We start from the raw sequence: 8059 nt of genomic DNA, 5'->3' as shown, positions 1-8059 counted from the left end.
ATTTCCCCCCTACTATTTCTCATGTTGAAAATTTCTGTACTTTTGTTTCCTTTCATTTTTTTATAAAGTAGTTTCCTGCTTCCTTCAAAGTCGTTTTGTATTAAAATTTCTAAAAAAAAACAAAATACTGTAATATCGAGAACCTAAATTTTTACTTTTCAAACTTGTAAAACTTATTCTTATGACTTTTAAGTAATCAAAAAATTCCTTGATTTTTAAATTGATCTGCCTTTTTGAGAAAAAAATTCCATTAACTTTTTATGTAAGCAACCAGAGTCCTCTTATGAATGCCTGAGTTTTAAATGCGTCAATTTTGAAGCTTTCTAATATAAAATTCTTTATTTTTAAAAGCATTATGTTGTGGTTATTTCTTATTTAATTTAAAACCTTGAAAATGAAATAGTACAATTTGAATTTGGTTAATTTTAAACTTTAAATTATAGTATTTGTGCGCTTCAAATAATTAATCCTTTAACAAATGTCAATATAACAAAAACGGTTAAATCATCGAATGGTTAATTGATGAAATTCAGCTGAAACAGCCAAAAGAAATTTCATTATTGTTATCACGATAATCTCCGCACTTCAGGTGATTAATTCATTAATTTTAATTAAATAATTACTTTAATAATTATGCTATGTACCATTTTCTGATTTACCCATTTTTGTTAATTTGATTTATACTTTATAGGAGCTCTATTAAATCTTCAATATTGAATAAAACATGTTTTTGATGATAAAAATTTATTACGAGGAAATTAGAACCCAAGAAATTTTGTCCTGGATTAAATTTTACAATAGAAAATAAAATTAAAAAGTGAGGGATTAAAAAAATATGGATTGAACAGCAGTCATGACCGCGAACGAGGTCGAGTCTCGAAGAAATTGCGAAACCAAGTAATGGTAAAATGAAACCAAGCAGCAACATCCGTTAACCATGACATCCGCATGATTATATTTTCAGTCACGAATTTGTTATCAGTATCGTAAATGACTAGCCGACACACTTTTTTTAACAGGTCTACATTAAAAATTAAAGTAGCACATTTTTTAATCTCCACCAGTAAACTTTAATTTATAGTTATTAGATAAAACGTATTATGAATGTGAAGAATAAAAACTTGCAAGATCAAATTATTTTGGCACTAAGTATTATTACCGAAATTTCCGTAATGGCAGACAGTTCGAATTATTTTACATTTTGAAATTTACATTGAAGAAATTCTTTATTTTCTTCTACCTCCAATTAAGCCTATTTTTAGTCGAATGAAAATACGAATATGTATTTTCATGTGCTGATTATGAATATGGCCATGTGAATACTCGAAAAATTCATATTCAAGATCAAAATTTGCAAAAAATATATTTTTAGTAATGTTACGTTTTTACATTCTTTTTTTTATACTATAGATCAATGTAGATGCGCTGATTAGGAATATGGCCTTGGGAATACATGGAAATATCACTGTCGAGATCAAAAGTTGAAAAATAATTTTTTTTATTTTTTCATTTTTAATGTTGTTTTTTACGACTAAAAAGAAAAACTACGTGTCCTAACGAAAAGTGATTTATTATGAATTTGTAGGTTTTTACAGGGCGCGCAATTTTAGCTTATTCATTTTTTTCGTATCTTGCATAGTTTGACAAAAAAAATGGAATTTTTTATTTTTCATTATTTTTTCAACTTCTCGACCAAATTAAAAAAGTTTTTATGGTCCTCTTGCAGGGCTTTCAAAAAGCAACGTTTTTCTTTACTTGACTTTTTTCCATATCATGCGTTGTTTGGCCTAAAATGTTAATTTTAGTTTATTTTTTTTTTGGATTTTGAAAATGTTCTAACTCTGACCATTTTTTGTATAAAAAAAAGCCATTAGGATAAACTGTTTAGTTTCTAATTACTATGAATAACCGTTTATAGAATTTTGAAATTTTGAAAAAATGTGGTTTCAAACATTTCGAAAACGCGCTCACTTTTTGAATTTTGATCCAAAATAGCTGCTTTACGAACTTGTTCTTTCTTTTTAGGCCTTTAAAAAGTGTGCCAAAGCAGAATCTAATCTGATAAATTTTTCTACAGTTTTTCTTAAGTTATCGCGCCTACAGAATACAGACTATAGATTACAGAATACGGACTATAGACTACAGACCACAGACAGACAGACAAACACCGTCTTAAAAATCGTTTTTTCTGACTCAGAGGGTCTCAAACGTCGAGATTCGATGAAAACCGACAGTTGTCTGTACGCTAACTCGGAAAACATATACCTGTCAACTATGTTTCAACCCATTTTCAATGTATAAAAAACTAGCCGTTTATAGTTGGCAATATCCTCACTCGAACAAATCTACTTCTCAATTAGATTTGACTCCATTTTAAGTATTTGAAAAAACACTCGTTTATTTGACTATGCAGCAAGTCTGATAGTAACAACTCTCAATGATATTTGAACCCATTTCTAATATTTAAAAGCACCTGCTTACAGTTGCCAATACAATAACTCGGAAAAATGTACCTCTTAATGATATTTGACCCCATTTCCAGTATTTAACATAAAAACACCCGCTTATTGTTGACCATACCCTAATTCGGCAAAATGTACCTCTCAATTATATATGACCCCATTTTCAGATTGTTCTTTAATTCAACTGTTTATAATTAGCCATTCCCTAACTCGGCAAAATTTACGGTTCAATTATGTTTGATACCTGCACATACCCTAACCCAGATAAATCTATTTCTCAATTATATTTGACGCCAGTTCCAGTTTTTCCTTAATCTAGGCGTTTATAGTTGGCCATACCCCAACTCGGTAAAATCTACCTTTCAATTATATTTTACCCCATTTCCATTTTCTTTTTTTTATCAAAGCGCTTATAGTTGGTCATACCCCAATTCGACAAAATCTGCCTCTCAATTATATTTGACCCCATTTATAGCCTTTTTTTGTTAATCCAAACATTTATAGTTGACTATATCCCTACTCGGCAATATCTACCTCTCAATTATATTTGACCCCATTTTCAGTATTCATAACTAAATATCATAACTTGGTTATGTATTTTGATATATTTGTTACTAATATATGGCCATGATATTACAGGTTTTAGTTTAATTATTTTAAGCGTAATTGTTACATTTATTTGTAATTGTAACATCTTTCATAATATAATAGTTTATCTTTAATAAAAAATGCTAATGTATTCATTACAATAATTTGATGTAATGAATATTAATAAATCAATTAATGATATTTATAGTAAAGGTTCTATAATAAAAAATTGATTAAGAAAAAAAGGGAAACAAAAGATTAGACCGTGTGGGCTTTTCTGACTGATAAATAATGGTTTTTTTATATGGTAACATTTTTTCCAAATAAATTCACTGAAAGGTGTAAAGTAAACGAATTTTTAAAAAATCGAATAAGGTAGTAGCTCTAAAGTAGAGAACAAGAATGTGCCATTATATATAAATGGCCATTATACATTTTATTTATATTATTTTATTATATTTTATATTTATATTATATTTATTTTCATCTGGAGGTCAGTTGGTCGGAAAAAATGTGCATTTTTTTGTTGAGTTTACCTTTTCATGACCTTAAAGCCAAATTGAAGCCCACTTTTATTTGAAATGTAGACCTCTTTACCTTAAATTTTGTTTAAAAATAATTTCAATCCTTTCCAATATATTTTAGAAGTCATTAAAGAAATTTAAGTATATGATAGCTTTAATTTAAAGATATGATCGTAATTGCTCATTGAAAAGAGACCGTTTCCGGTGTGGTTCAGAGAAAATTCCGCTTGAACGCGCTTCCTATTCACGTCTTAAATTATTACAGGACAGGCCGATATTTTTCAGCATGACTACCTTTTTTATATTGAGGGATGGTCGACCACTTCTTATATATGACTATATAAATGGATATGCTAGAAGGTTCTTGTCAAGTCAATTGTGATACACTTCACGGAAACTTATCCGGTCTTTGAAATTAAAACCACACGAATGGGTCTCCTCTATCTCCTCTACTGAACTAAAAAATCTTACTTCTTGAGATAAAAAGTGAAGAATTTTATCTAAAGTAAAGAAAAGCAAGGAAAACATTTGCTATATGATTGACGAAAATTGATATCTTAACTTAGGAAATTATACATAATATTTCTTGCAACAGGCCATAAAACAGTGGATTTTTTAAAAATTCCATCAGAAAAATATGTAAATTACAAGTTATAAAGGTAATCTCATTAAATACCAATAAATGTTTTTTTGTAATTCGCTGTATTTCCAATTTCGATTTCTCTGTCTTGGGGATTTTTTCCTAGTGTATATTGTTCACTGCAAAATAGAGGTGAATTAAATAGGAATTATCTCTTAGAAAATAATGATTTTACTTTCCTATTTGCTTAAATTTAAAGATTAAAAACGAGAAAAGCTACCGTTTTCTCCAAAAAGCCATTGAAAGGAAAATTAAAACTAAGTATTAGAAAATAATCTAGTTATTAATATTAAGTCACGTTATAAATTTCGTAAGAAAAATTAATTTGTTTATTTATAATGAGTGTTTGAAGATTCCTGCATCGTATGATTAACAAATTATTCTTTCATAAACTATTCATGAAAAATTGATGAAAATTTTAAGGGACAGTGAAAAATGAATGCAGTTGCCTCGCTCTTTGGGTTAATGATAAATAATATTGTTGCGCGCGTGCTGCGGTGACCGCTTCACAGCGGACTGAAATAGAATTTACTGTTCATAATAGCCCACAGGTCATATTTCTTAAACGATTTCAAAGTATTTTTTTAGAAATGATCAGCATGAAATTTTTAAGAGTCTTTTGTGATTTTTTAATTGTTGTCGCAGAGCAACAATATATGAATAAATAGAGAGACGAAATTACCCATCTCAACAATGTGAATTTTTATCTCAAGAAAAAATACAGAAAGAAAGTGGAATTATTCCATTTGCATTTATAGAACAATAATAATTCTGAGAATATTTAACTACATCATTGTAAAAAATCGCTATTCTCCTTAAATATTATAAAGAATAAAATTTGTTGGCAAGAGTTTTTTTTCTAGAAAGCATATAGAGAAGTTTTATTTAAACGTTAGAAAATGTGCATTCACTGAATTCATTATTTATTTATTAATTATTACTACTATTTATAAATTGTAGACCAGTCTCATAGCAAAAAATAGCCTTTTTCTATATGATCAAACGGCAGATTGTGACATTTTCTACTGAAAATTGTTATTAAAAATGACGTAACTTGTTATTTAGTGTCTCCTTTCAAGTTTTTGAGTGAGTTTTAGTTTATTGTCTGATAATTTCAATGAAAAAAGCGTCTTTTCTGTATGCAAAAATGATAAATCTTTATTATTTTAAAATAAAATGTTTATAACAATCACATAAATTTTTACATTCTCATTCATGAGTGTAAAATAATCGTCCAATTTCCAATCTCTGGTTTTTAACGGATCTTTACTTTTCGGCACTCACAGAATCCAAAAATCATAAAATTTTACCGGCGTCTGTCAGTCTGTCTCTCTGTATGTCTGTCTTATGTCTGTCTGTATGTCTGTACTGCCGTACAAACTAAAAAGATACATAAGTCCAATCTGACTCGAACTGAGAAAATCGAGAAAAACTTCTTGTCCAAAGAAATTTAATATCGAATAAAATTTTGGATAATTAAGATACCTTATTTGGATAAAAATAATGTGCTTTTTCATATTTTGCAATGAAAAGTTGATTTTTTAAACAATTTCTATTATAAAATGGACTTGCGATGTTTAAATAGTCGCAGAATGTCAAAAATACAAGGCAAAAAGAACACAAAGTCACTTGCGGACGATTGCCTTTGTTGAAGAGCTCAAGCGCAGCCTCAAAATACATCAAAACATACGTAAGGGACACTGTGTATTTAGTTGCTGTTCCGAACTTACCCGAACGATCGATGCTAGTGTATAGCCGAATTTAGCCGGGACTTATTTCCCGTGGATTTCCGACCAGAGACCGAGCTAATTTACAAGGCTAAAAGATACGTAAGGGCAAGCGATTCTTTTCGTTTGTCTATTCGCGTCGCACTCAGTCACTTTTACAACGCAAAAAAGACACAAAGTTCTTTAGGTTCTTTTTCATGTGTATGCTGATGACGTATTGCCTTCCTTGTACAACTTTTAGGATACGCAAAGTGCTTTGTGTATCTTTTTTTGTTGTATTTTTCAACTTTTTCGACTTTTCTCACTTATAAACAATCGTTTTTTGCAATAAATAATAATAATTAAAATATTTTATTAACGCAGTTAGATGCAGCTTTCTCATACGAATGCAACGATACCAAAAACTCATTTTTCAGAAAAATGTCACTTATGTATCTTTTTAGTTTGGACGGCAGTGTATGTATGGTTACCTGAATGTTGGAGCCACGCTAACTTTTGAAGGATTTGTCCAATCAAGTCAGCCTTTGCTATACTTCTTAAGGTTTCCAAAATGAAGGCTAAGTTCGTTAAGCAGATATATCCAACCAAAATAAAAAAATTTAGATCATTTTCAAAATTAAAAAAAAAATTTTTTTTCAAACTTAAAATTTGTGGTCAAAGTTTCATTGCGTCGCGTAATGAAAATTTGCCCGCGCAGCGGGCATATTTTTTTTAACAATTTCGTTTGTTAACCATCGTAAGAAATACAATTCCAATAACAATTAAAGAACCATTTTTTCTGCGAGGGAACGGCTATTAGGGACATTTGTTTAAATATATTGTTATTAACCATCTATATTATGTATGTTTTATGAAGTTCATGTTATATAAATGCCTTCGCAGGCATCAATTTTGTAACGCGTGAATTACTTTTTATCTTAAAAATCAATTTCTTTACGAGAAAAACTCACTTGTTGAGAATTTGCTTTGTTTATAATGATTAAGTTAAATATTATTTTTAAAAATTTCTATTCTATAATTGATATATTATAATTCCAGCTAATAGTCAGTTTCTTTCTGTATTTTTTGAGATAAAAATTCACAATGTTTGTTGAAATAATAGATTTATTTGAAATCTTAATGAAATTCTTTCAAATCTTCTGAAATATTTTGGAAACTTTTGAAATCCTTCTAAATCTTCGAAATGATCAACATTATTTTAAATATATTAAAATCTTGGAAATATTTGAAATATTTGGAAACCTTTTGAAATCTTAAATACTATTTTGTAGTCTGATGTACACTCAAAAAACGAGTGGTGAAAACTCTAAATAATCCGTTATATGGTCATGGTTCATTCTAATTCTAAAACTGAATTAACAATGAAATTCGCAAATAATAGTTTTTCTAAGTTGTAAGTTGAATATCACAAAAAATGTATTCAATAACAAAAATTTGGACCAACCTAGAACCCCCTCTACGAAAAGCAACAATGCTTTCGAAATTTTCGTGATACCCTTATTTTTAAATTCTCATTCATGAAAGTGTAATGTAATCGTCCAAATTGTCGATCTCCGGTTTTTAACGGATCTTTACGTTTCGACACGCACAGAATCCGAAAATCATAAAATTTCATCGGTGTCGGTCTGTATGTATGGTTACCTGAATGTTGTAGCCACGCTAACTTTTGAAGGATTTGCTCAATCGAGTCCGCATTTCATACACTTCTGAAGGTCCCGAAAACAAAGGTTAAGTTCGTTAATCAGTTATTTCCAAATAAAATTAAAAAATTGAGAGTATTTTCAAAATTTTCAAATTTTTTTTTCAAATTTTAGAAGTTTTTATTTAAGTTTCTTATAGATAGGTAAAAGATTTGCAAATTATCCAAATAAAATTTTGGTTTTTTATGAAAACAAATTTAATATTTTTTTTTTTCAAAAATTTGAAATTTTTCAAAAAATGCAAAAAATGATTTTTTTCATAGATCCAAAAATTTCATTCAAAATTTTCACTGAATACTACATATATTTCAAAATAATTTTAGCCGAATTTATGATTAGCCCAGAATTTAAAAAATTAGAGCATTTTCAAAATTTTCAATTTTTTGTTGTTGAACTTTTAGAAATTTTAGTCAAAGTT

Source organism: Belonocnema kinseyi, chromosome 6 (genome assembly GCF_010883055.1).
Source record: "Belonocnema kinseyi isolate 2016_QV_RU_SX_M_011 chromosome 6, B_treatae_v1, whole genome shotgun sequence".
Taxonomy (NCBI): domain Eukaryota; kingdom Metazoa; phylum Arthropoda; class Insecta; order Hymenoptera; family Cynipidae; genus Belonocnema; species Belonocnema kinseyi.
This window is presented reverse-complemented; position numbering follows the sequence as displayed.